At 39.3% G+C, this 27,736-nt stretch overlaps 1 protein-coding gene across 5 annotated transcripts in view; it reads left to right on the top strand.

Annotated features, from left to right (window-relative positions):
* The first annotated feature begins 14,971 nt into the window (after positions 1-14,971).
* The window catches only part of PTPN13 (protein tyrosine phosphatase non-receptor type 13), a 147,611-nt gene continuing 134,846 nt past the window's right edge, over positions 14,972-27,736 (top strand). For 4 of the 5 annotated variants that reach the window (XM_088133097.1, XM_007420703.3, XM_088133096.1 and 1 more), the window contains exon 1: positions 14,972-15,200. The gene's annotated coding sequence lies outside the window, so the exon portion shown is untranslated. The remainder of the gene's footprint in view (positions 15,201-27,736) is intronic. The other variant, XM_088133098.1, reaches the window with a different exon arrangement.

Here is a 27,736-nt window from a genome sequence, read left to right as displayed (position 1 = left end):
GTCACCTTCCTGTCAGTCACAGTGCAGGTTACTTGGCAGTTAGTGCAGCATCCATTTTTCTCTTTCAAATGGATGTAATCATGCACATTCCTGAACAAAAGTGTAGTTCGGTGAAGATGTGGTGGAGGCACAAGAAGAAGTTGCTACTGACTTTGCTTCTTAAAGTCTAGATTATCCAGGACTGTGGATCCAGTTGGGCAGTTCCCTGAGGGTCTTACTTGTACTGCATTGGCTACAGAAACCGAGCAATTTTGCATCCAGCACATGACTCTATACAATAAAATCCCCAAGGTAGCCATGTCAGTTGACCATGTCTTATGACTGCAAAATCTTGCATACTGTTTCTGTAGCAAAGTCTTCCAGTCTATACTTTCTAGCCACACTTGGTTTCATAAATACAAACAATGGGCAAAATCTGGATGGAAACCTGGCATGCCATGAGAAGCAGCAAATCACCAGAGAGCATGCCTAGATGGAAAAGAGCTTGAGAAGACACTAAGGTTAAAAGTCACCACAAATTATCATCAGCAACAGAAGATTGCATCAGAATCTCCTTACTGGCAAAATATTCTGAAAAGCCCATTCCTGATATGAGAAAGTATGCTACGCAGAACCTAGCATTGGGTGACACTTCAAATCAGCTGTGTGAACCAAACAATGAGAATTTCCTTCACATTGCAGAGCTGATGGTTAGTTTGATGATGTAGAATGAGCATCTAAGAGCATCTAAGAAGAATTGCCCCCATTTCAAAATAAGATCATACAGTTATGGCAACAGAAGTCAAACAGAAGTTGTGGCAGATCTGAAGCCTTTGTTTTTCAAAACTACATACATGGTGCAAATGACTTTAATAGTGCATTTGCAGAAACAACAGAATCTCCTGAAAATGCCCTGCAATGCTATCAAAGAGCATTTTCTAGAACTCCTTGATGTTGAGTTGACAGGAGCTGTTACGATAAACATGCTTCTTCAAAAACTGGGAGTTGTAGAAAACATGATCCCTGCCTTGAAAAGAAAGAAAAGGAGTGCAGACACAGATCTGAGTTAAAATTTTCAATAACAATTATATATAATATAATAATATAATATAATATAATATAATATAATATAATATAATATAATATATTGAAAATTTTAATAGCAATAATAAGGATTAATACAAACTAAAATAGAACAGAGAAAACAAAAAAGAAAGAGAGAAACGAAAAAGCTAAAGGTGCAATAAGAAAAGAAGTAGGAAAAAGTAGGAAAAAAGAGAAAGATATAAGGAAAGATATAAAGATATAAAGAAGTGGCTTCTGAGATTCTTCACAGCAGTTATGAGTACAATTATATTTTAACCTCTCTCCCTAAAGTTACATCGTGACTCTCTTCTTTCTATAATCTATCCTGCCTAATCATCAAAACCATAAACCACAAGTTCAGTTTTTTTTTCATTTTTACACAAAATGTCCATAAGGGGTTTCAGTCCTCTGAGAGTTAAACTCTTGTGGAGTCCTTGGTTAAGTTAAACTCTTAAGCTTTTCTTTGTCCTGCGCAGTTTTTATTCACTGACTTTGGTGGTCAGTGATGCTGCATCAGCTTTTAGCGAGGCTTCTGCATTTTTCAGTGTTATTCAAAGCGTTTGTATATTTTTTGTCTCTTATGCAAGTTATGGTAGTCAGTGTTGACATATGATGATCTGCACAAGATCGATGTGTACAATTTGGACGATGTATTGCAAGGCCTTTCAGCAGCACCAATTCCAGGAGCTTTTGTGGAGTTTATGTGCAGAAATATGATGACCATCCTTTTTCCAAATGCTGAAAACATTTTTTGCTGAAGTATATATAAAAAAAAAACCACATTTGTGCTGAGCTCCACAATGACACAGGAGAAGCTAGTCATCCTTGCAACCATCTCCACAACCACTGCGGAACAGTCTCCTCCCGGATGTTAGGCTGGCCCCTTGGTCTTCCTTCCTTCCATACAACAGTAAAAATGGAACTAATCGAGAGGGCTTTTGAATATTTGCAGAGTCTGTGTATCTGTGTGGTTATGGTATTGGTTAGTGTTATAGTTTTTATTTTTATTTTGTCATGCAGAGGTCTTAGTTCAACTCTACTCCACTGTTTATGCTTTTATTGTTGCAAACTGCCCTGAGTCACCAGATTCGGCAGCATACAAATGTAATGAATAAACTGTAATGTATGAAGTAATGTAATTATGTGTAATAAATAACATAATAAATAAATAAAACCAAATCCTTGCAACTGGAGGGGAAGGGAGGGAGAGAAAACAGTGTTATCTGAATTGTCCTTGCCCTTTAACACCTCGTTAAAACTCATAGATTTTACAGAAAATTTGCAGAATAAAACATACGTTAAAAAAAAAAAATCAGGAATATTTTAGAACTGCAAACAATGCACCAGGAGCTGAAATGGCTGATGTGTTTTGGGGATGATTTGCACTTTAAGGGGCCACTGAACATTTTCATTGCCTTTTTAAAATTTCTTTTCTTTTCTTTTCTTTCTAGCAAGTGCCAAGCAATGGTTGAAATTTATTCTGGGCCTGTAAAACCACTGATAGGTGGAGGATAGAACAGCTATAGAGTTTCTGGTCCATTCTTCCTTTGTCCTTCCTTTCATATTTGACTGCTTTATTGAGGAAAGCTCCAAATGTTTTGGAAAAACTAATAAGGCAGAGAAGATGAAAAGAAGTAGAAGAATGGTCATGAAGAGTCATAATAATAGTCCATCTATTTTAGCTTACTATATTATCAACTTGAATTATTGTGTGTAGTTTATGGTTGAGCGTATCCCGCAAAACCAGAAATTTGGACTAACTGAACACAGCTGTAGCCTGTGTATGTTTGTCGCATGACCATCTCCCTCTTACAGTGTTTAGTGGCATGAAAAGGATGATATGCTGGCCAACTAATGGGGATCCATAAAATGCATTAAACTGCTTCGATCACAGTCTGTTATAAAAATTATAATATCAAGTTTGCACAACACATTATTAACCCATAAAACATGATTTACAAATCACAGTGAGCTTTTGCAACATACTAAGCCATAGGCAATGCTCACATAGGACACTGTCTTATGGTTAAAAGGACTATGGTTTACTGCAATGGCTTTCAAACTGGGCATCATGATCCCCCTGGGTAAATTTGGTTGATTGTAGATCAGCTCCACAGTAGAGATGTTAATAGTTTTCTAAACACGCCCTTAATATAACTATCTGGATCCCTATAGGGTAGAAGTGAGCACCTGAGATGCTCAAGAAGCTGCTGAGGTACAAGTCTGATGGTCAATGGTGATTGCTTCTAGTAATGACAGTGCATCCTTAGATAAGAGTTATAGTATAATTAAAGGACTGTGTGGGATGTTGAGTAAGTCCTACTGACCTAATAAAATGTGGTGGGCAAATACTGTATGTTATTTAAAATGTTCTTTTGCTAAGAAGCAGGATGTGTAATGCATTCAAAGTAAACATAATCCTGTGTAAATTATGCAAATATGGGAGAACTTGGCTTTTGACTTGTATGTTCACATACTTGAAGGGGAGGCTATTTCCCCCATTCCATTACTACAGAGGGATTTTTGTAAAGCATCTGATCTCTTCTCCAAGATTTCTGGCACCATCTGCTAGCCACACAGCTGGCAAAAGCCTCAACAAGAACAAAGGGATACAAAAAGGCTTTGCATGTGAGCATTTTTATTTTTCAGCTATAGAACTTGGTTTATTCTTCTTTGCTTTCATATTTAAAGGGAAAGAGCCAGGGTGAAAAGGGTTACCTTTCTTTATTTTCCAGAGCAGAACAGATGTGCATACAACTACAATCCCTCATGGGGCCTGAGCAGATTGGCTGTTGCAGCAGAGGCAAAATGTCAAAATCTATGTACTAGGTATATAGTTCAAAAGAATATTATCCTCTGAAAAATTTAGTTTTTGTTGCATAGTCGCATTTACTGTATATAATCCACTACTTTCTCCTAAAACTTAGTAACTATAGGACATGATCCTCGTTACATCTCCAACAAAATGCTGTCTTAGACAATCTTTTTCTATACAAACGTAGTGGAGTCCAATAACATTTTAATATTATTTTTTGTTGTATAAGACATAATTTAAGGTCCATTGACACTCTTGCTATAGAGGTTAAGATACTCTCTCAATGTCTAGAAAATATAGGAACCTCTAATTCTATATTCCATTCATTTCTTAGCATCTGCATATCAAACTGATTTATTGATAACAGATATCTATAAAACCTAATAGTAGGTTTTTTAGTTTTAAAGGATTTAACAAGTTGTTCTAGTATCTCAGGTGTCTCAGAAGCTGAAAATGCTGCTGGTCCAAACAAAGTTGTTAACATGTTGTAGCTGTAACTATTGCCATTATGTTACATCTGATAGATGATATTTATCTCTTAACACAGATTATGTTAAAAATTCAACTTCATCATCTTCAAATTGGTCCAAAGTCAATATCCCTGCTTCCATCCAATTTTTCCATATCACCATCTTTTCCCCAATTTTTAATGTTGGGCTTCCCCATAAAGTCAATTTAGCATGGAAAAAGGGGTCAAATCTTTTTTTTTATTAGACATTACATTCCATAACTTTCTGACTGACATAATTGTTTCCATAGATACCAGAGTTCTACTGTATTTAGATCCCATTACTGTCCATCCAACCAAAGGTGTTAAATATGTATATTCCAAAGTTGCCCAAGTCAGAAAATTAACACCAGTTGTTAGCTTCCAGTATTTAATACTTGACAATAGGTAAGCTTGATGATACAGCTCCAGATTCAAAAAACCTAATCCTCCCTCATTCATTGGTAATTGCATTTTCTGTAGGGATATTGTCAGAATCGAAGAACCCCATAGAAAGTTTCTAAACAAAGAATTTATTTTCTGAATATTTCCTAGTTATATGAACTGGTATTCCTCTCAGAATATAAATTAATTGGGGAATAATACTCATTTTGAGAGCATTCCATTCACCTTTCCCCAAAAGGTGAGATTTAATGACTCCCATCTATCAATATCTGAAGAAACCTCTTAATATATTTTATTTATATTGCATATTACTGAGGTATATCTTTTGGTATGCACATACCTACATATTTAATAGATTTGGTTCAAATATGAAATTGATATTTCTTAAATGGATGGGTAATTAAATTTTCACCTACTGGCATCAATATCGATTTGGACCAATTAATAGAATATCCTGCTATTTTACTAAAGGCATCTATCATTTGCATCAACACTGGAATAGTAGTATGAGGTTTAGTAATAAACAAAAGAACATCATCTGCAAATAATACCAATTTGTGTTCAACTGAATTATGTACTACTCTGTAAATCTCCCAATGTGGTCTAATAGCACAAGCCAAGGGTTCCAGGCAGATATTGAAAAGAAGGGTGAAAGTGGACATCCTCATCTAATCCCTCTAAATAGTGGGAAGGTAGCAGAAAACATACCATTAACCTTTACTTTGGATGTGGGTGACTCATATAATGTCAAGATCCATGTTATGAATTTCAGAGGAAATCTGAACCTATTTAGTACAGCAAACATGTACTGCCTATATATTTTGTCAAAAGCTTTTTCAGCATCTAATGATAAAATTACAAATTGGTCTTTGTTTTTATTCAAGTCTATTAAATCTACAACTAACCTAATATTGTAGGCTGTTTGCCTAGTTTTTATAAATCCTGCTTGATCATTCTTAATAATGAACAGTATTACTTACTGTAATCTATTTGCTGGTACTGCTGTTAAGATCTTTAACAATTAAATCAATTAATCAATGAGATTGGACGATAATTAGCACACTGAGGATGATCTTTACCTGATTTTGATATAACTGTAATATAGGCCTGATTAAATGCCTCTGATAATATCCCCTTATCAAACATCTCATCATATAGTTGACAAAGTTTTGGCACCAAAAGATCTATAAATGTTTTATACCACTCTATAAGAAATCCAGGCAATCCTGCTGTTTTACCATTTGTCATTTTTAAAATTATTTGTTTAATCTCTACCTCAGTGGAGAAAATAAAAGTTGTTTTGTGTATGTGTAAGTGTGGAAGGTTAATATTATTTAGAAAGGCCTATCTTTGTTCGATACATTTTCTGGTTTGCTGTATAATTCTGAATAGAATTTGAAAAATTGACAATTTATATCCTTTGAAGTTATATATATTTCATCACTTTCACCTCTAATAATGGGAAACATTGCCTATCTTTCTTTTGCTTTAAGAGATCAGCCAAAATCTTACCAGGTCCTTCTCCCAATATCTCTGTTGTAAACATGTTAACATGAATTCTGTCTGCTGTGATATTATAGTATTTAGTACATATTTCTTCTTCTGTATTTCTCTATAAAATGTAGCAGATGGGCATATAACCATCTGTGCCCATAAATGTTTCAATTCATCTGTCAAGTTATTTTCCCTTTTGTTTTTAATTTTATTTTAGTATAGTCATAAGCAATCATTTGACCTCAGATATATGATTTATATGCTTCCCATTCAAAATTCGGGCACTTGATGTTTTTAAGTTCAAATCAAAGTATTGCAAAGGCTCTACCCACATGGGGAGGCCACTTAACGTGAGGTGCCATCAAAGGATACTCACCTATATATTTCCACCCAGGGCCAAACAGGAGATTTAGAGGAAGTCTTGACTTCATGTTTAGAGGCTGTCAGTATTTGTAAATAAATCATTGTATTTCCTATTTACACATTTCTTTTTGGGTTGCTTGTGTTTAGCCCTCATGTTACTTTATAACTTGTATGCTTGAGTTAATTAGCATATAATCATCAGCTGACTATTGATGCTCTTTAGTTAATGGGGCTGAGGTGACTAGAGCATGAATGTGTAGAAGCTGTAGCTATAAGGGATAGCAGGACTAAGGCCATATACTAAGGACCTGGCACCAGACAGGTGCCACCATAACAACCCCCAAGTGTCAAGGACTGTTCCCACTGAGAAAGGACCTCTCAGTCCACTGTGCACCTTTAATCTTCCTGAAAGTGCTTTCTTGGAATACCATAGAATGCTATAGAGCTTGTATTGTATTCAATAAAGTTTAAATGACGGCACATGAAATTCATTCATTCATCTGACAAGCAGCTCATGGATGAAGAATCTTTTGATTATTTTTGCTAACCTTATTGATTTACTTTGTACAGAAAAAATACTTGCTATAAAAGATGGGAGTAAGGAATTCTATCATGCTGATTGCTGCCAAATGTTAGTTTCAAGTGATTATAATGCACAGAATGTAGCTGCTAAACTTCAAAAGCCAAAATTCATTTTTAAAATTTCTCCCCAAAATTGCATGTTGTGAATGAAGTTCAAGTGTAAGTGTGGAACCTGATTTACGTAAATGATTCATAATGAAGTTAATGAGTCCATTATTGGTATGTTGACAATTCCCAGGCAGAGAAATAGTAATTTCATTAAATCCATCTTTTATAGACTGACATTTCAACACATTCTCCACTAATTTTATTTCTAATCTTTCTCCATTAAAGTAGAGAAGAAATTCACATGATCCAGCTCCTAATGAAAGAGAGTTATACAGGCCTACAGCCAGCTTCCACTGACAGGATTTGCAAATTATACAATGCCATGGTTTGCTTAATCATTGTTCACTGAATAAACAGTTAGCTGAATTCAGTCATTGCATTAAGCCAAAACTCATAATTCAAAAATCCCTATGGCTGGTCTCACATAAGTCAATAAGCAAAAACTAAATAAATTGTATTATGTTTTAGCATCGTGTGTGAATTCAAGTCATTAAAATAAATCTTTAAAACTAAAGTAAAATCTAACTTTAGCTATGAAGAATCAAAGTAAATGGCAACAATCTTTCTCAAACAGATGCCCATTTACAACAGCAATCAGTGGAAAATCAAAAATACGTTTTAGTATGATGATGAAATGAATATCATTTATCCAAAACAGTACATCAAGATGAATTGTACTTAAATACTTCAAGAGTATCAATGTGACAGATCTAGGAAAAACACCATGACCTCCCACTTTCTAAGCCAGAAAGATTTCCTAAGGGATAGAACAAACTGGTACTGTTGTAACAATTGTGGAATTCCATTTTTCTCTCCTGCTCTCTCTTCTTTTCTCTTTTAATATGACAACTGGATAATACTTGTGCTTAACCACGGAAAAGGAAGTTGTTGAGTCTGTATTGCTTCCTTAGTAACCAATGGTTTTAAAATGCCATCAACCCCAGTTTAAGATACATAAGATTTTGCTTTGGAAATATAAAGGCTCTGAAAGCTTAATTTGCTCCATAATTTTAAACCTATTAAATAATCTCCCAAGGGATTAAAAAGATCAAAACATTACAAAGTTTTTCTTAATTCCTCTTGGCATGATTCATGTATCATGAAATTCATTCAGAGAATTTTTAATATACTGAAAATGAGCTAACTGATGTTTTTCCAGAAACATTATTACAGCCCCCTTCACTGAATTGTAGATAGAAAATAGCAGGACATCAATAGAATTTTACAATTAAACATAATCGTTATTAAAAACACATTAAAACACATAACAGGCCCTACAGAATACTGAAATGGATGTAGACCTAACAGTGGGCCTTAGATGGTCTACTGGATCCAGCTGACTGTCAGTAAAACAAAGCAATATGCTTGCTTACAGTTTCCTTTTGTATAGAATCATATTACTTGATTTTACTTTATCTACAATTTTCAGTATTGATTTAGCATATTGTTTATTGTTTATAGTTCTGTTAGTGATTTGTACTGTGTTAACCATGTATGTTCAATTTAAAGTTCAATAAGGATAACTATAACTTATCTGTTGTCTTCTTTTATGTTTATTACATCTTTCTCTTTTACTTATTTTTTAAATTTATATTTGTTTCTTGTTTTTTTTTAAGAATCAAAATTATAACATCCCAACAAATGGCAGTCTAGCCTTCACTTGAACACATCCACTGAAGAGGAACCCATCATATCCCTGGATAATTGATTCTACTGTCAACCTGTAAGGAGGATTTTTCTAATATTCAGATAGAATCTGTCTTCCTGTAACAGATTATTATGTGTCTTGTATTTTTTAACAAGAAAAAACAAGTTTTGATCTTCTTTCCAGGCGTTTGAGATGTATTATCTTATCTCAACTCATAAACACACCCAGCTCCTTCTTTGCTAGAGGTTAGTTTCTAGTTCTCTGGTCCTCCTTGTTGCTCTACAGTGAACATATTCAATTTTTACAATCTTTTTTTAAATGCCTTGCTCCTGAAAATTTAAAATAGTTCTCCTGAGACTTCAGGTAGTTTTTTACACAACTGTACCCTTTACTGTGACAACATTTTAAAAAAATATATGGCTGAAAAGTAATTATATAAATTATAGTCAATTTTAAATTAAAGTATACATGAATGAAACAAAATCAAACTGAGTTTATGTTCTGGCCCTGACCCACCACTTTTCAGGTATGGTCCTCAGAAAACCCTTTAAAGGTTAAGAGTAGCTTTGGCCCAGAAAATATGCATTCGGGGATTGCAGTTTTGAGTGATGATATTTATTTATTCAGTCCTTTATTTCTTTCACTGTTTTTGTGTACTACTCCAATCACAGCACAGCAAAACAAAAAGAACCTGAAGGGGCTCATGGGGAGATTAAGGAAATTATAGGCCTGTTAGTTTAACATCTGTTCTAGGCAAGATTGGGGAAGCTGCTACTAAAGATAAAATTCCCAAGCATCTGGAGACACAGGCCTTGCTCAACATGAGTTCACTAAAGGAAGGTCTTGTCTAACTAATCTACTAGATTTTTTTTTGTTGGAATTATTAAACTTGTGGACTTTGTGGGGGTTAATTTTTGCAGGAGTTAATAAACATGTGGAAAAGGCTGAGCCAGTAGACTTCATCTACTTAGAATTTCAGAAAGCCTTTGGTAAAGTCCCTGAGACTTCTCAGTAACAGCCATTATTCAAGGGTGCTCTTGTGGATAAGCAACTGGCTAAAGATAGAAAATAAAGAATAGGAGTAAATGGACATTTCTAACAATGGAAGGATACAATCAGTTGTGTCCCCCAGAGTTCTGTCCTAAAATATGTTTAAAAACATATGTTTACAAAATACATTTATAAATATGTTAAAAAGCATAAAAACATGCTTTTTAACGTATTTATAAGCAATCTGGAATTGAGTGTGACTAGTAGAGTTTGCTGATGACACAAAATTGTTCAGAGTATTAAAAACAATAAGGGACTCCAAATGGATGTCTGCGCATTAGGGGAGTGGGCATCAAAAGGGCAGATGTCATTCAACGTGAGCAAGTGTAAAGTGATGCACATCGGTGCCAAAAATCATACTCATACGAACTAATGGGATCACTGGCAGTGACTGATGAGGAAAGAGAACTTGGAGTAATGGTAAACAGTTCAATGAAAGCGTCAACACAGTGTGCATCCACTGTAAAAAAAGCCAAAAGCATGTTAGGGATAAGAAATGGTACTGAAAATAGATATGCCAATATCATAATGACCATATATAAATCAGTAGCGTGACCACATCTGGAATATTGTGTGTGGTTCTGGTCACTGCACCTCAGAACGGATATATTGGAGCTAGGGAAGTTCAGAAAGGTTGTTCGGAGTCAGGCAGTATATAAATTTAATAAATAATAACAAAAATAATAAAAATAATAAGTAGAGAGCAACTAAGGTGTTCAAAGAACTGGAGCAGCTTCCTTCTAAGGAAAGGTTGCAACACTGGGGCTTTTCAGTCTAGAAAAGAGGTGAATGAGGGGGGACATGATTGAGGGGTACAGAATTATGCACGGTGTGGATAAAATGGACAAGGAGAAGCTATTTTCCCCTTCCCAAAGTACTAGAATAGAGGTCACCCAATTCAACTGAATCTTGGAAGAATCAGGATATAGAAAAGGATTATTATTATTATTAGTAGTAGTAGTAGTACACAACTCATAATTCAACTTCGGAATCTTCAGTACCATAAGAATTGGTGCTAGCTACCAGCTTGGCTGGCTTCAAAAAAGGGTTGGACCGATTCATGGAAATCCTGGGGATCAATGGCTATTGGACTTGAGGGCAGTGTGACTGCCTGTGAAGACCATCTACTGGGAGACAAGTGGGCTTAATGTGCAGTTGGTTGGCCAGCACGAGAACGGACTGCTAGACTAGATGGGCCAGGGAGTTTGATCCAACAGGGCACTGCTTATGTTCTTCCTTACAATTCTTTACTATGCTCTAATAAGAATTCAATGGAAATTAACACAATTAACATAGGCACCCCAGACTTCACAGGCTACTGAAATAAAACAGTCTTCACAATCTTCTTAAATGTGAGGAGCGTCACAACCAACCATATTTCCATAGGCAGAAGGGTCCAAGGTTGCCATCTCTCATTCAAGTTGCAGCAATTTCAGATTTATCACTGATGGGATTGTAACGGCATTACAGTATTTTCCAAATATCGTCCTCCTCATGTGCCCTTTTGCATTCAGCTAGACCTCCTTTGGCTCTGGTGTACAATAGTACATTGTTGGCAAGGGAGGCTATTCTTCAAAAAATCATACAGAGCAGTTTTTGTCTCTTTTCTGCCTTGTTGCCCTTTTGATTTTAAAAAGCCAAGGGGGGAAGATGCATGCCTCCTTTCCATAGATTGTAATTCATTTTTATTTAAAGATGTATTTTTAAAAGAATGTATATGGCTGCCCAGTCTGAACACTGCAACTCCAATCAGTGTACAGTAAATCAAAAGTAGAACAAGATAAACAATTTCAATTAAATCCTTTTCTTGATGACCAGGATTCATACCCCCTGCCCCTCTGGATGGGGCTCCAATCATCCTGGCCCCAGCACCTAAAGAAAAAGCCAGGTTTTTACTGCTTTTCTGAAGGCCAACAGGGTCAAAGCCAACTGTATGAGAGGGCAGGCAGCACAATGAAGATGACTCCATCTCCCTGATATACCAATTCTGTATGGAATTGGATAGGTCTTCTTGTTATATTATCACAAGCCATTCCATTTTTCTCCTTAAAACCTGCAGTGAGGTGTGAGGTATCACAAACTGGTTTTCAAACATTGACAGTTCTTTAGGCAGTATACTGAAAAAGACCTGAAGCCTATCCCTAAGACTCAAAACCTGATTTTCACCCAAAGGTGAAAACAGAATCACAGAACTTCTGTGCGCTTTAGCTTATTTTCATATTCATTTGAGCAGGACAGAAAGGGTAAATCTCAGAGCAAGAAGAGTTGTGATAGAACTTGTATGGATGGTGGCCCCAGATTAATGTGCAAGATGGAGGCCTTAATCTTAAGAACAATAAATGAAAAGTTTCTCCTAAGTAGCAATTTATTCCTCCTCCCACATGCTTCAGTTTTGCCTGCCATCCTTCAGATCAGCAGCTCAGCAGACTTGAGTATAATGCAGGAGAATAAATTGAGAATTATCAGCAGAACTCATGAAGAAAAAAAAGTGTAATATCTATCTATCAAACATTTTATATTATATAAAATATTTTATTGAAAATATCTGTATTTGCAAACATTTGGTTTGGAGATTAGATTCCAAGGCAATTCCATACTCCATGTATTCAACACTCAGTTCCACACTCCATGTGGCTTACACAAGCATGAACAATTTCAACTTTTGTACATGTGAAAGAACAGTTGGCCTGCCAAACACAAGTTGCCTCTGATGGCTTCATACATCGTTTAAGTCGTACTAATGTGGTTTGCTCAGGTTTCAGTTAGTAAGTTGTATGAATCCAGTAATTGTGATTAATGATAGCATGATATGTAAACCAGGTCAAGTACAATCAGCATGATTAAACAATGGCCTAGCATCAAGACTTAGCATCTCAATCTCCCCCTTTTCACCTTCATCAAATTCAATTTCTAGATGTGATGCTAGTGGATGTATATTTTACACGATGTTTTCTGTGTTCCTGAATTCTGAAACTTCATTCACTGTTCTTCTGAAATTTCAATAAAAGCCAGTGACATTTGCCGGGTCACCAAATAAGGACACTTTGGGATCTCAATCCTAGGGTATCTTTCATTCTGCTGGCAAACCCATTCCTTGATCCAGACCAGGCTTTTAGAGTGGTCTGGATATAACCCCCCCCCCCCACACACACACACACTTGAACTGGCAAGACTGAGGGTCTGCCACTGCAGAAAAAAACTATACAATGATTTCTCCATTTCTTATACTTGATATGAATATAGGTGCTTCTTTGTAAGAATGCAGAGCAGTGCTATCCTTTCTATGCAGATGTTTCTTAGGGAAACATATTCAATGGAAGAATGTATTTTTCATACTGAACATTTAATCCCTGTGCTCTTCACTGAAAAAGAATTAAAACTAGCAATAGCGCTCTCACCAACATCTAGGGAAGTTTCCAGTAGCTAATGGAAATTAGCAGACATTGTAGTCTGAGCAGTTTATGGCAGCACCTTTTTGGATGATCATTTGCTCTGTTACCACACATTTTCGAGGCCTGTAGGTATTAAAGAGCAGAAAACCCCACTAAACTCAAAGCATTTGTGAGCCCACCTAATTGTGAGTCACTAAACCATGTTTAAATAAAACATGGTTTTATTTTTAGCATATGTGAACTAGTTCACTAGTTGCGTTCACCTGCAACAGTATGCCAGAATGTTAAATGATGGATTATTGAACAAACCATACCGCTTTGCTCTGTACATCATGCTAAACCATTTTGAGCCGATTTGTCTATTACGCTAAGCTAAAAACAAACAGCTATGGTGTAATGTAAGGTATGAACCAGACTGATGGTATAATTTAAATTTGTTCCAACCTTTTCAAGTCCAGACCCTTTAGCATTCAATGCTAGTCATTTTTAATTTTAAAAGTTTTAAAAAAATATCCTTTCAATCAACTCATGGACATATACACGAAGTTATTCCATTTTCTTACCATAACCTACGAGAAATAAAATAAGTTCAGACGGTGAAACTTGCTCTGTTAAACGTTATAACTGGAAAACAATAAAAACAGCTGCCAAGAAAAGTGTATCATGCTTATGTATAATTGCCTAGAGAAAGAAGGAACGTGCACATTTCTTCTCCCTGCGCACCTCCCCTTAGGAAAAGAGGTGCACAGTCTCCGGCATGTTTTCTTGGAACTCAATCTCACACATTTTAAACTTTTAAAGAACTTTGTCCTTAAAAAGGAAGTTGGTTATGTTCATCCTCTTCCCTCCTGGTAGTTCTTCCTTTCCTGCCTTCTCTTTTCCACTATGTGCCCGACAGCCAGCGATGCCCGTCGTCTTTTGAGCTCCTGGACCTCTTCTGGCTGCAAGAGTGGGCTGAATACTCCCCCCGCCCCCCCGCTTAACAACTTCTCAAAATACCGATTTTTAGGTCGAAGCCTCGCGCGTAAGCTGCGGAGGACGAGCCTTTTCAGCCGGGGGGCTTTTTCCTCCCGCAGGACCGAGCCTGGGCGCGGCCGCAGCAGCAGCAGCAGCAGCAGCAGCAGCAGCAGCAGCAGCAGCAGCAGCAGCAGCAGCAGCAGCAGCGCAGCCGCCGCCGCCGCCGCCGAGCAGGCAGGCCTTGCGGTTGGCTTAGTAACCCACGAGCGACCAGACCTGCCAGGGCCCCAGCGCGGGGCGGGCCGCAGAAGGGCTCCCGGCGAGCCTGTGTCAGCAGCTTCCCCGCTGCCAGGGAGGCGCGAGCGGCCCCGCCGTCGCCAGCGCCGGTCCCAGCCCCGCAGCAGCGGCGTCGGAGGCGGGCGGGCGGCCGCGCGCACGCAGGCACCCAGGCGGGGAGCCCGAGGGAGGGCGAGGGTCGCGTCGGACCCCCTCCCGCCTGCTGCTGCTGCCGCTTGAGGAGCCGGGCTGCGGAATCGCGGCTTCACGGAGGGAGGGAGGGACGGACGGAGGGAGGGAGGCTGGGCGGGGGAGCAGTTCCTGCCTCCGCTTCGCCAAGAGGCAAGCTGGGTGAGGGAGGGCAGAAGAGTCGGGGGCGTCGGAGCAGGCGAACTAGCAGCCGGGAGGAGATGCTCCCGCCGCCCCCGCCGCCCCTGCCCCTCCGCTCCCGGGACTCGCGCGCGGCTTTCCCTTAGCCCCGCCGCGGGGTCGCGGGGAGGATTCCCACCACGACGCGCGTTCCCGGCACCGGATCGTCCCTGGAGCGTCTCGCGGCTGGTGAGTGACGTCGGCGTCCTGTGCCTTCGCCGGGAGGGGAGGATTGGGGGGAGGGGGCGCGTCCCTTTGTGTGCAACAGTTGAGGGTCGAGACGCGGTCGGGGCGGGAGGGATGTCCCCGCATAGGTGCGCGCGCCGCGCTCTTGGGGGCTCCGCTTGGGACTTTTCGGAGGACGCAGAAGCGTCGGCCAGGCTGGCGTGCTGAAAGATGCCCGCGTTTGCAGCCTTAAAAGTTTCTGGGGTTGAGTTCGCCCCCATCTCCCTCTCCGGGGTGGGATTCCTATTCAGGAAATCATACGGGACCACCCTCCTTTTCTTTGAAAAAGTCGTTGGAAATCCAAAGGGACGGGGCTGTCAAGACGCCCTTCCCCAAGCTGGGGATCTTCGGACAGGTTGGACTCTAAGTCCCATCGTCCTCGTCTGGACAGCATCAGGGCGCCTGTAATACAGGGTGCACTTCGTAGCCAATAAATGGGATGGGCTCTTGTCTTCTCTGCCATGGGAACAGTAAGAAAAACTATAAGGGCGTTTGTTTTGACAAGGTAAAATGAACACTGCCATGCTGAACTGTCCCGGGTGAAACTTTTAATGCAATAATTCTGTCTCCCAGTGGTGCTAGGGTTTCCGAGGTCAAGGTGGAGAGAAAGGTATTGTCTGCCTCTGTTTGGAATTGGGTTGGTTATGTGCCTGTAAATTGCAAATAAAATGGTTGTAAGCTATGAGGCGGCTTTGGTTAAGATGAAAGTAAGGCAGAGGTGAGGATGGAATTTCAGGGCGATTTCCTTTTAGTGATCCATTTTGTGATCTGTGGCTTGCAGTCAGGCCTTCTGGGTTTAAATGATTGTGGAAAGTGTGGTGTCTCCACAAAAGAATGCAAGGGAGGGAAAGAAAAATTCTGGTGCAAGCTGTTTTGTTGTTGTTATTATGGCTTTCTGCTCCTTCCTGTGCAAAAACCTCAACATGGAGCAGGACTCTGGGGGGAACAGCTTTGCAAAGCAGCAAAAGCAGAAAACGTTTGGAAGACAAGTTGAACTTGAAAAGCTCAGTTCTTGGAAGAGACCAAGGTGTCCCAACTTTTGTTGAGAGAATGGAACTGACTCCCTCAAGATGTTGGCGTGTGATCCTTCAGTCTTCAAATCACTACCTCAGTAATCTTGGAGAAGTTGGTTAAGAAATGGAGAAAGAGGAGGATCCTGTGGGATAATAGTAAGAACAGAAAAATGAAAACTTACCAGAGGTGATAAGAAATACTATATATTTTATTTGATGTTTCTCTGCCTCCAATCAACACCTCCACAAAACTGCACCAGAGTCTCCCATATTGGTGAAGGTGTCACTTCTTTTAAATTAAATGTTTAAAACAACAAAGGCAGTGACTTCACAGAACACAGAGCTGCTCTCTTTACAGGTTTGGTTTGTTGGGAATAAAAAAGGGATAACCGGTTTTCTGGGTTGGGTGGATCTCAAGCATCCCAAGCTCTTGAGCCATAGCTGACTGTTAATGACGGGCACATTCTTTGCTGAATCCTGGCATTTGATAGCCATCCTTCCTCTGCCCATGGGCTTCCCAAGTCTCAGACAACCACCATCATGCACACAAACTTGCACCTTCATCCCAGCCATTACCTTTTAAATCTGGGCCTTAGAGCTGAGAGCTGTAGGTCCATAGGCTACAGTGGCCCATTTTTCCTAGTTTGGGGGTCTCAAGGAACAAAATGGGTGTCTTAAACATCTGCAAATCTCAAGGCTTCCATTCCATTTTGTAATTTGCTCCCAACGTCTCAGAAATCTTGACCCCCAACCACATCTTCTGCAGTTGTCAGAGTTAAAAAAAAAAAAAAATTGTCCAGCCTTGCCTTGGTTTCAGCATTAGTGGGATGAGAGGACTTATACCTTTTGGATATCAAAAGCTTATTTCTTGGAAGTTCTCCTTAGCAAGCATCTCTATTTTACAAAACAGCCTTGGGTTTCTTGGACACACATTGAGTCTTTTCACAGGATCATTGAAAATATGACATTAGAGCTGGGGTAGGCGGTGTGATACCGGTGGATCCCTTAGTGCCCCCTGGACTTCCTACCCCACCAAATTATTTTAAGTAAGTTCTTTAATTAAAAAAAGGGGAGAAGTTGATGTCCTACAAGGCATCAATTTCTGGGACTGTCTTTCACGTAGGCCCCCAACATTTGGCTGCAATTCAGTATTTTGTTTGAAAGTGTGCCCACACGTCCAGAAAAAACACAGAGGTGTGGAGTGATGTGGGGAACATCATGGATTGCCAAATGGAATGGCAGGGAACTTGCTTTCCAGTAAATAGACATGTGATTGCCCCCCCTTGTGGCAGCCATTTTGTCACAGCATATGCAAAATGCATTAAAAGTTCCAAACATGCTCACTGGCCCCAAAACATTGGCAAGGTGCAGTGCTCTTGCAGGTGACTTTTTGATAGCATTAATACCATAAACATGTTGTATGTAGAATAGGACTTGGGACCTGTTGGTCCATAGAGTGGATTGAGTCCATGGGAGTATAGCGGGAGTTGGCAATGGGGCTGTATGACTTCTATGCAAGACTGCTTGTTTTAAAAAGAGAAAACTCTGTTTAGACTCTGAAGAATTGGGGCGGGGAATGGAAATGGCACAAAATGACATGAGCTACGAGTACCCAAATGCTATCTGTCACCCCCCAAAAAATGAAAATGAGCATACTGCTCAGAGTTTATATAGCAGGAAGCTGCATGTTCTCCACGCAGTTAAAAGAAACTGCTTAAATTAATATTACATTTCACCAAACAGGCTATAGGTTAGATGCTCTGATGGGTAAACTTGTATGTAGATCCCAGAGGAGCTCCAAAAATCACCATCGATTGTTATTTTTGATATAAGAGATGGGGAAATAGTTGAATATCTGGGGAATGATCATATGAATATATTTGATTAAATTGACTTCTTTGTCCTATTTTCCCCTACCCCCAAACTTTTGGGAGTATGATTTGCTGGCCTGCTATTCAAAAGCTTATGTGTAACCTGCTGCACACTCCTGGCAAGAAGAACACAGTATCTGATATTCTCTTTCCTACCTCTTCACCTGCTCACATGGAGCAGGATGTATAACACTGACTTGAATTTATCCTATAAAATATTACAGTTCTGGAAAGTATAGTAAAACATGTCATAAGGAAGTATAAATGCTGCGAAAAGCTTGTGATGTTTCTGTCCAACATTTCCATTTCAGTATGATCTAAGTACTGAGAAATCCTATGGTCTGCTAGTAGTGGAAAAGATTGCCAAGGAATTTAGGGCTATGGTAAGCTATTGGTGATGGGACCTGGGACAAATTCAGAATATCCTCACGTGGTACATGAAGGTATGACCTGAAACCTTTCCCAATAATTGCTCCCAGTCTTGTCCTGCATGAATTGCCTTCATGCAGCAGAAACAATTCATTCCCTCCCTCCCTTCCTTCTGCAGGAAGAGAGAAATGTGGAGGGAATAGCTATGGTTCAAGAGGAAGGGTTTGCCTCTTGATGGCATTCGAGTGGAGTAGGGAGAAGCTGATTATGGCATTAGAATCTAATCAATAGATCAGATTCCGTCAGACCTCCAAATATAAAATGGCTGCTCAGCTGCAATAATAGGCCACATAACCTAGACACACGGACTGTGCCCTGCAACATGCATATGTCAGCTCTCTCCCAATATTGCAAGTAACACTTCTGCAGGACCTAATGGTACAAGCCACAACCCTAGGAATTCCGTCCTACTTGTCCATCTTCCAGTGAAGCGTATGTCGTTCTGTTCTAGCAGGGCCCTTCTGCTTTTTTGTAGAACAGACAATTTTGTCTTTACATGAAAGAGCAAATTGATGGAAATCTGGCATCAATAAGGGAAGTTACTGAGAAGTCATTGGGAGCAAATTAAATCAAAGGACACTTTAGTGTTGGATTGAAAGTTGGCATACTTTGAGAAAGAAACTTCAAAAGGAGATTCATTCTGCCAGCATATTGCTCAGTTTAGAATTTATCAGAAGGCCTTATATCATTTGTTTAGGGCTGAATTAAGACATGGAATTAAATACAGACACTACAGGAATTAAATACACACAACAAAACGAGTTAATGTGACACCACCAATGAATTATGCTTCAAATATTCACTGTACTTATCCTATACCTATTTGTGATTTAATAACAATCTTTGTAGACTGGAGCCGTTTCATTTTCATAGTCAGTTAGTTCAACTGATTATATTTCTTAACACAAACTCAACTACTTTTATGTTTACCTGCTGAAAATACTGTTCTGTGAATGTGACTGATGAAGAAGACTCTGGTTCATGTTACAATAAACTTTTAATCTTTCTGGTATCCTGGGGCTCTTTAGGAGGGATTTTATTTTAACTTCATAAGTCTTTTATGCATTCCATGGCTATCCAAGCGTTATATAGATGTTTCACAAGGTATGAAGGGCAGGCAGATGTCTGTTGCTAAACACATAGGAGGTCCTTCCATTCAACTTTAATTTTTTTCCTAGAGGGGAAACAATAATATATCACAAGCATACCTGTGTCAAAAATGTGGTCACTTCAAACCTTAGAGAAGCAGGGAGAATTTGGGTTGGAGGACATCCTATGTACTTGGTTTGAAGTAATCCAATTGAGGTCAACTGACTTATTTGCATATAAATGAGTCTCATAAAGCCTATGGGATTAGGTCAGAGGTCCAGGTAATCCAGTATTTTATCCAGGCATTTGGAAACCCACAAGCAGGACTTAGATACAACTCAGTCTTCTAGACAGGCTCCTTGCCACTTGTTGCAAATGTTATATTACTCAAGAGGGATGATAAAGATGTGTTTATCAATCAAGATTTCAACATATGCCTCTTTTGATACACAAAATTCTCTTTCAGGCACTACTTTCCTTTGAGGGAGATCCTCCCTAATATAAGCTCTTGAAACTTCATTCTTTTAAAAACAAATGCTAAACAAAATTAAAAATTCTCAAGGAGAAAAAGGTTTCCAAGGGTCAAGCAACACTTTGCATATTCTAACATGCTTTGATGCAGTATTGGTACCATGCAGGGTTTTAGAACAGACATACATGCAGTGATGTTGGACAAAATTATTTCCAGCAAGCGCCTTCATTTTTCCCATGCTTACCTCCATAGAGCAAAGGTGGTGCCTTAGAATCAAATGGTACGTGGGACTTGGACCTGCCTTTGGAGTTGTAATAAAAGTCAGCCTTCCAGCTTCTGTTGTGTTTCCAAAACCAGTCAGCCCTATTAAAAAAAAAAAAAAGTGATAAGTCACTACAGTTGTTTGTTGTATGGTATTGAGCAAACCACATTGTTATTCAGGCAAGCAAATTAAGTTTTTAAAATCCACTCTGACTCAGGGAATGCAGTGGGAATGAACCACTATTTTGCATCTGGTTTCACTTGATAAACCTGATTTTAAAAAAATAAATCAAAGTAAATCCCACAGAGCACAAGGATGAAGGGACTACTTTGAATGCATAAATAAAAGTTTTAGTTATTGCTTGCTCTTAGCGCCTGGAAAAAAAAAAAGGACAATGTATCCCCAAATACTTTTTTTAAAAGGAATACATCATATTTACCGTAAACATTTCGGGGAAAGGTGTTCACGAATGGTTAAGAAATAGCATTTATCTCCTCTGCTAATGAGTTAGCTGTAGTTTAGATTGTAGCTTTACTTATTAGTGGAGATCAAATAGCACGCTACAACATTTTTTATTCAGATTGGAGATGGGCAAATCTTCAATTTAGATTGTCTTGTCTGTGAATCAATCAATTTAATATTCTTTTTTGTTTGTTTCCAATTTTTCTATTCATATATTTTGGCTCATTCATTGCCAGTACTACTTTGAGGTTTGTTTAAAAAAAAATCTGCACTGAGATCTATTTGTATTTTTGTACACATTTTTCCAAATAATTTGCAATTTTAACATACATGTACATTAATGTACACCTAATGTACATTTTCTAAACAGTTTCACTGAATGTACTATTAATGCACTGTGAACTGTTTTACAAAGTTTGGAGAAATGTATTTTTTGAGGGGTAAATGAGTTCTCTATTATATATTGGCTTGGAAATGAAACTGAGGTAACTGAATTTAGGTATAAATTTAATGAATGTCTTATCTTCTCTGTCCCAAATATTTATTTATATATTTAGAAAATTTATCTGGCTGCCCATAAATAGCTCTGGGAGCTAACAAACAATAAAAGAAAACCTTATTATAAAACCAATATAAGGCAAAATAAGATTTAAGAAAATCATACAATAACCAAGGCACCTTATAACCAATTCACAACACAAAAATTCAAACATCTGGCTCCAATAACATCTTGGCCTTAATATCTGAGGGAAAAGCCAGATCTTCATGGCCTTTCACAAGGCTGATAAAGTCAGGGCCATCCGGATCTCGGGAGGTTGCTCCATAGGGCAAGCAAGTACAGTGGTACCTCGGGTCACGAACTTAATTCATTCCGCGACTCTGGTTGTGACCCGAATTGGTCGCGACCCGAATCAAATTTTCCCATAAGGTTCAATGTAAATACGGTTAATCCGTTCTGAATCATATGCATTTTTTTTAAAAACCACAAAGATATGAAACAAAGTACAGTACAGTATGAAGAGAGAGAACACTAACCTTGCTCGAGGTGACTTCTGGCATGGAGGACAGGAAGGCAGGTGGGGAGGCGGTTATTGTTTGGAGGGAGAGTCCCCCTCCCTACAGGAAGCCACAACCACGTGTCAGAGCAGGGAAAATGGCTGCGGATCCTGTTCGTCACCCGATGCAGAGTTCGCGAACGGAAGCAAATTTTTGCAAATGGTGCTGTTCGTGAACCGAATTGTCCGTGAACAGAAGCGTTCGTGACCCGAGGTACGACTGTACCATGAAAAAGACATGTCTCTTGGGTACCACTAGGTGACATTGTTTCCCCAAAAGCACCAGAGCGTGCCCACCCTGTCAGATCTGGTGTGATGGGCATAGATCTTTGGAGACAGACATTCCCACAAGTAATCTAGTCCTGTACTCTGCAAAGCTTTAAAGGTGATAACCAGTGAAGCAGCAGTGTCACATGGTGAACTGGTATACTGTACCACTTGTGTACCACACTGTACACACTTCTGCATTCTAGACCAGCTGAAGCTTCCAAATGTTTTTGGAAGGCAGAGCACATGCAGTAGACCCAGTGGGAAATGACTAAGGCATGGGTGACTGTGATCAGAGCCTCCCAATCCAGTACACAAAATGCATGTGTGCAAAAGCCCTCCTAACTATGACAAACACCTACTTCCTTGAGCAGGAATCATTAGTCCAAGAGGACCCCAACTAGCATACCGATTCTGTCTGGGGAGGTTCTACCCCATCTAGATTTAAAGGTAGAAAGTCTCCACTACGAGGGAACACCAAAATCCACAGCCACTTCGGTCTTGCCAGAGTTGAGTTGCAGCCTCTTTTTTCCTGTATGGACCCTTACCACTTCCAGGTACTGGTTAGTAACATTAATGGCATCACTTGCATAGTCTACAGCAGAGATTTATAACTAAGTATCATCAATCTACTGATGATGTGTTACCCCTTGACAGCAAATGACCTTACCCAGTGACTTCATGTAGATATTAAATAGGAGTAGGGAGAGAGTTGAACCCTGAGGCACCCCACACATCAGGAGTCTAGGACTGAACCTCTCCTCCAACTGGAACTGGCTTTGGAGGAAGGAATAGAACTGCTGCAAAACTGTGCTGCCCCACTCCCAACCCCCTAAGCAGTCCAGAAGAATACCATGATCAATGATACTAAAGGTGCTGAGATATCCAGGACAAGGAGGAATGCACCACTCCAATCCCAAGTTCTGTAAAGGTCATTCACAAGTGCAATCAATGCAGTCTTGGTATTATGATGTGGCTTGAAACCTGACTGGAAAATCTACTTTCTAAATAGGCCTCTGAAGCTTCCTAAAAAGGGAAGGTTGGAAACTGGATGAAAATTGTTCAGTACTGTTGGATCCAAGGATTGCTTCTTGAGAATGGGTTGGACCACTGCGTCCTTCAAAGCAGATGGAACTGTCTCTTCCCTCAAAGAAACATTCACCACCATTTGGATCCCCCCACATGTCACTTTCCAGGAGGCTTTGACCAATCAGGAGGGATATGTATCTATAACGCAGTCCCAAGGACCTTGCCTGTTTCTTCAGAACGAACCAGCTTTTCCCAGATAACCAAGCCAGGCAGTGCTTCAGTCAACTATAGGACTGCCCAGTCAGAATTTAGCTCTGAGCAGATCTGACTAACATCTCTGACAAATTCCTAAAATAAACCTCACAGCAATCTTGAAGAGGCTCCCCTGGCCCCTCCTGATCAAGAAAGGATCTAGTCAACTGAAATAGGGCTGTAGCTGGCTATCTGCAGCAGAGAAATAATCTCACTCTTACTGCCCTCAAATAAGCCCCAATAAATGTTCTTAACTAGTCCTCAGTCAGGTTTGTTGTCCTCCTCCAGTGGTGTTCTATGTGTTTCTTACGCCATTTCAACTCTCAGAGTTCCTCTGAGAACCAGGATGCTCTTTGGGATCCATATGTGTGAGCATAGAAAGTTCACACAATCCAATTCAGAGCTGTTGGAGCCCAGTCATTCCAAGCTATGACTAAGGCCTCAGTTGGAGCTTCAGGAACAACTCTAAGTTTCCTCTGCAACCTTGCCAGGTCTATCAGTTACTTGCAGTGGACCGATTGAATAGTCCCTTCCTACTTGCAGTGAGGGGTAACTACAGAGAACTCCAAAGCTAAGAGAGACTGATCTGTCCTGCCCCTGATTTGTGGTTGTACCACATTGGAAACTTGGCAGGCACATTTTCAAGAGGGGAACCCCCCTACTCATACATGGTAACGTATACTATGTTGGTCTTCTCATCCAAGATTAAGTCATGGATGAGATGATACTTATTAAAGATTGACCTTGGATTAAGTCACAACAGATGAAGACCAAGGCCGCCAAATTTCAGAAGACAGGCCTCAGAACCAAGAACAGGAGGTTGGAATGTGGCACTGATACTAAACTAATAGTTCATATTGCCACATCATCAGATTGTGCTTGGACCTCTATGATTTCAGGCCTTCTTAGTTATTCTCATACAAAGAAAAAATAATCAAGAGATAACTATAGGAGTTTTTAATTGAAGCATTAAAGCAGTCTTTTGGAATTAGAGTTTTTCAATAGAATGTCATTAGTTTTGTGTAATTCTGAACTAAAGGAGAATCTCTGTCTGTCTATCTATCTACTGTATCTATTAATCTGAGTGTATTATTTAGTCACAGTTACTTATATTTTTCAGGATGGTTGAAACTTTCTCTTATTCATAGCTAGTTTGGAGCACAAGTTCTCAAAATTTTTGACTCATACTTTTACCACAGTCTTCATTATTCCTACACCTTCTTATCTCTTGAGAGCTATACCTAAACTCATACTTGCAAGGCATTAAAACCACTCCTAACAAAAGTTTCATTTCTGCCATCATCTACAAACAGTTGGCCAGTTTTCTGGTTCTACAGGTATGGCAGCTGTAGTTTTCACCTTGCCCATCACCCAACTTTCTTGTTTCTGTTCCCATTCATATTATGTTAATTTATTGCATATAATTACATATGTTGCCTAATGTTATAGGAAGGAGTAAGGACCTGTGCACAATAGGAAAGTTCTGAATGCAAGCTCCTGGCACAACTGCTGGCCTGTGTCCCTCTTCTCTTTATATGTTGGGAAAAATAGCTATATAGTATCATATCTTCCCATTTCAGGAATAAAAACATTTGATTTTTTTAAATGAATACTAAAACTCTCAGAATTTCTTTGCACTGTAGTGTCATCAGAGAATTAAGGTGTGCACTGAAGTCAGTATAAGAACAGGTCAAGTAGCAAATGGAACCTTATAGCCATAACTAGCAGCTAATTAAAGCAACACTATAGGGATTGCTGCCTTAAATAGTTAGACATCAGCTTGACAATGTAATTTTTATTTTATTTTATTCTTATTTTTGGTTAGCCAAAGATTGTTGGTCTCTGAAGGTATGCAGATGTTCAACCACTGGCTGAGCAAGCCAGTGAACAGGCAATTAAGGAGATGGACAACCAAGCAGAGAAGAATCTTAGTCTTCTTGACAGAAGAAGTTCAGTTCATATTGGATCCTACCTGTTGCATCCTAATGTTATTCCCTGCCAGTGAGGAAGCAGCAGTAGTAATGTCCATCCATCTCTGGCTATACAAGGTAGCCCAATATGCTGGTACAGCAAATAAACATTTTTTTATCTCTGACTCAGTACCCAAGGAGTAGAATCTGACCACACTCTTATTTCCTGAAAGCAAAATTAGACATGTCTCACTAAAAACAAGGCCTATCACCAAGCTACATCATCTTATTCCTAACAATTAGGAAACATGCAGTTTTAGGATAAATGGAAGAGGATCATATCTAGGTGGGTTACTTTGCATGAAATGAAGAACATCTTACAGGCCTGAATTATGAATACTGGAGTAATATTCATCTTGAATGATATGGTCTTTGAAAAGTGAATCACACTTGCTGTTTTAAACCTGCTTCCGGAAGACTCAAAAATGAGAGAATTAGGAGCATGTTTGAACTTGTCTAGCATTAGTAGGAAACTGTCCTGTTTGAAAAGCACTCTGGGTGGCTAGTCTGCCCATATACAGATGAAATTTTCATAAGCTATAAACTGAAATTAAATGTAAAGTTTAACTAGAATATATCCCTCTTTCTTTCCTTGTTAAAAAATGCTTTTCTAGTTCTCTTGAATGGGTGGGGTTGGGCAATTTTATGTAGCACAAAGTTCTGGGATTGAACTTTTCTCTCGGTTGACAGAAAACCATAGTTGTGTGATTGAAAGAATTACTGAAGAAATATAAGCTGGATCTGACCAAATTTCTTTAATCTTGATTTTTATATTAATAAGCAGGATGAATTTGCTCTGAAAAGTTTATGATGCTAATAGAAAAAGCAAACAGGCTCATTGTTGTAGAATTTAACTAGGACAAAGCTCCTGGTATGGATTTCTTGTGTAGTCTAAGGAAGATTTTCATCCAGTGCCACGCTGCAGTTTTATTGGGGATTAGGGGAACGTTTGCTTAGAAGGACTGCTTTTATATCCAAAGGCCAACAACCTGTCATCACTGTGAATCAATGGGAAATATGTAGTAAACTGGGAAGCTGTAATTAGCTGTATATTTTTCCTGTTTGGAAGTAGAACACATTTATCATTTTTCATAAGCTTGGATAGTCCTATGCTACTATTTGGGAGATGCTACTCTTTGGGGGGCTGTGGGTGCACCTTCTGAAAGCCTTGCTCTCAAATGCCAAAAATTAGTCACCATTTAAAAAATTAGGGTTTTTTTAAATGGTTTTGAAATAAAAATTCTGAGGCTGAAAAAGTGTAATGAATTCTGTTGCCCTCTTGGCTTCTGTTCTGTCTGATCACATTTTGGTTCTTAACTAGAAACGTGTTGCTATTTTAAGAACAAATGAATAATTCTGATTTGTGCCATAAGTTGAACAAAAGTCCATTCGGGGAGTACTTCAGGTTTGTAGGAGGTATGTGCAGTATTGAATCCTATTCTAAAAAGAAGCATTCCAGAGATTAGAAAAGAGATTTAACTTAACATGACAATGGTTGCATCGAATGTTTGGTTACTTTATGAACAATTTTATCCCTTAATTTATTTAAGTGATTAAAGCCTGGTGCCATAGGCAGCCCAGTGAGTGCCAACGGTGTTGACTATGGCATCACATTTTCTGTCTCTATTTTAGTAGGTTCTCTTTTTGTGGATAAAAAATTGCCTAACAGTTTCCCAAGGCAACACTCCTCCTTAGCAGTTATGATAGGGCTGCTACTGAAAAAGCCCCTGGGAGGAGTTGTCTCATGAGATCTAGCCACTGCTAGTTTTACAAATAGCAAATGAGAAATATGGAGCTAAGGAAAGTAGGATGAGTAATTGTGGAGGAGTCTACTATGGACAAGCTAGACTTTTCAAAGAAGATAGCTTAAATTGGATTCCTATTGGAATGATTCCTCATTTAAGATTTTGTTTCGAGAGAGTTTTTCCCTAAGATCAAGAGGAGCAAGGGGAATCTAGGAGGCCAGTTGGCCTGCTGTAGTGATCATTGCAAAGCTCCAGACCCCCTCGGCAAAAGAACTCCGACTACCGGGGTCCAGAAGGCGGGCCTTCTCTGCTGTAGCCCCCGCCCTTTGGAACATCTTGCCCCCAGAGGTGAGACAGGCCCCCTCACTCCCGGCCTTTCGGAGGGATTTGAAGACCTGGCTCTGCCATCTGGCCTGGGGTGGGGAGGGAGGTTGTCAGAAATGGGGTTGACTAGCCCCCTAGAGGCCTAGTGTGGCTTCCATTGGCCTCTTGGATTTTTTTCCCTCTCCTTTCCATTTGTGTAGATGTGTCTGTCTTTTATAAATTTTAATTATGTATGTATTGTTTTAAATTGATGTAAACCG

The sequence above is a fragment of the Python bivittatus genome, unplaced genomic scaffold (assembly GCF_059951505.1).
Source record: "Python bivittatus isolate LINGU-HERP-01145 unplaced genomic scaffold, Pbiv_v1 ctg000070_np1212, whole genome shotgun sequence".
Classification (NCBI taxonomy): domain Eukaryota; kingdom Metazoa; phylum Chordata; class Lepidosauria; order Squamata; family Pythonidae; genus Python; species Python bivittatus.
Note: the sequence above shows the minus strand (reverse complement) of the source record. Positions and strands in the feature narration are given on the sequence as shown.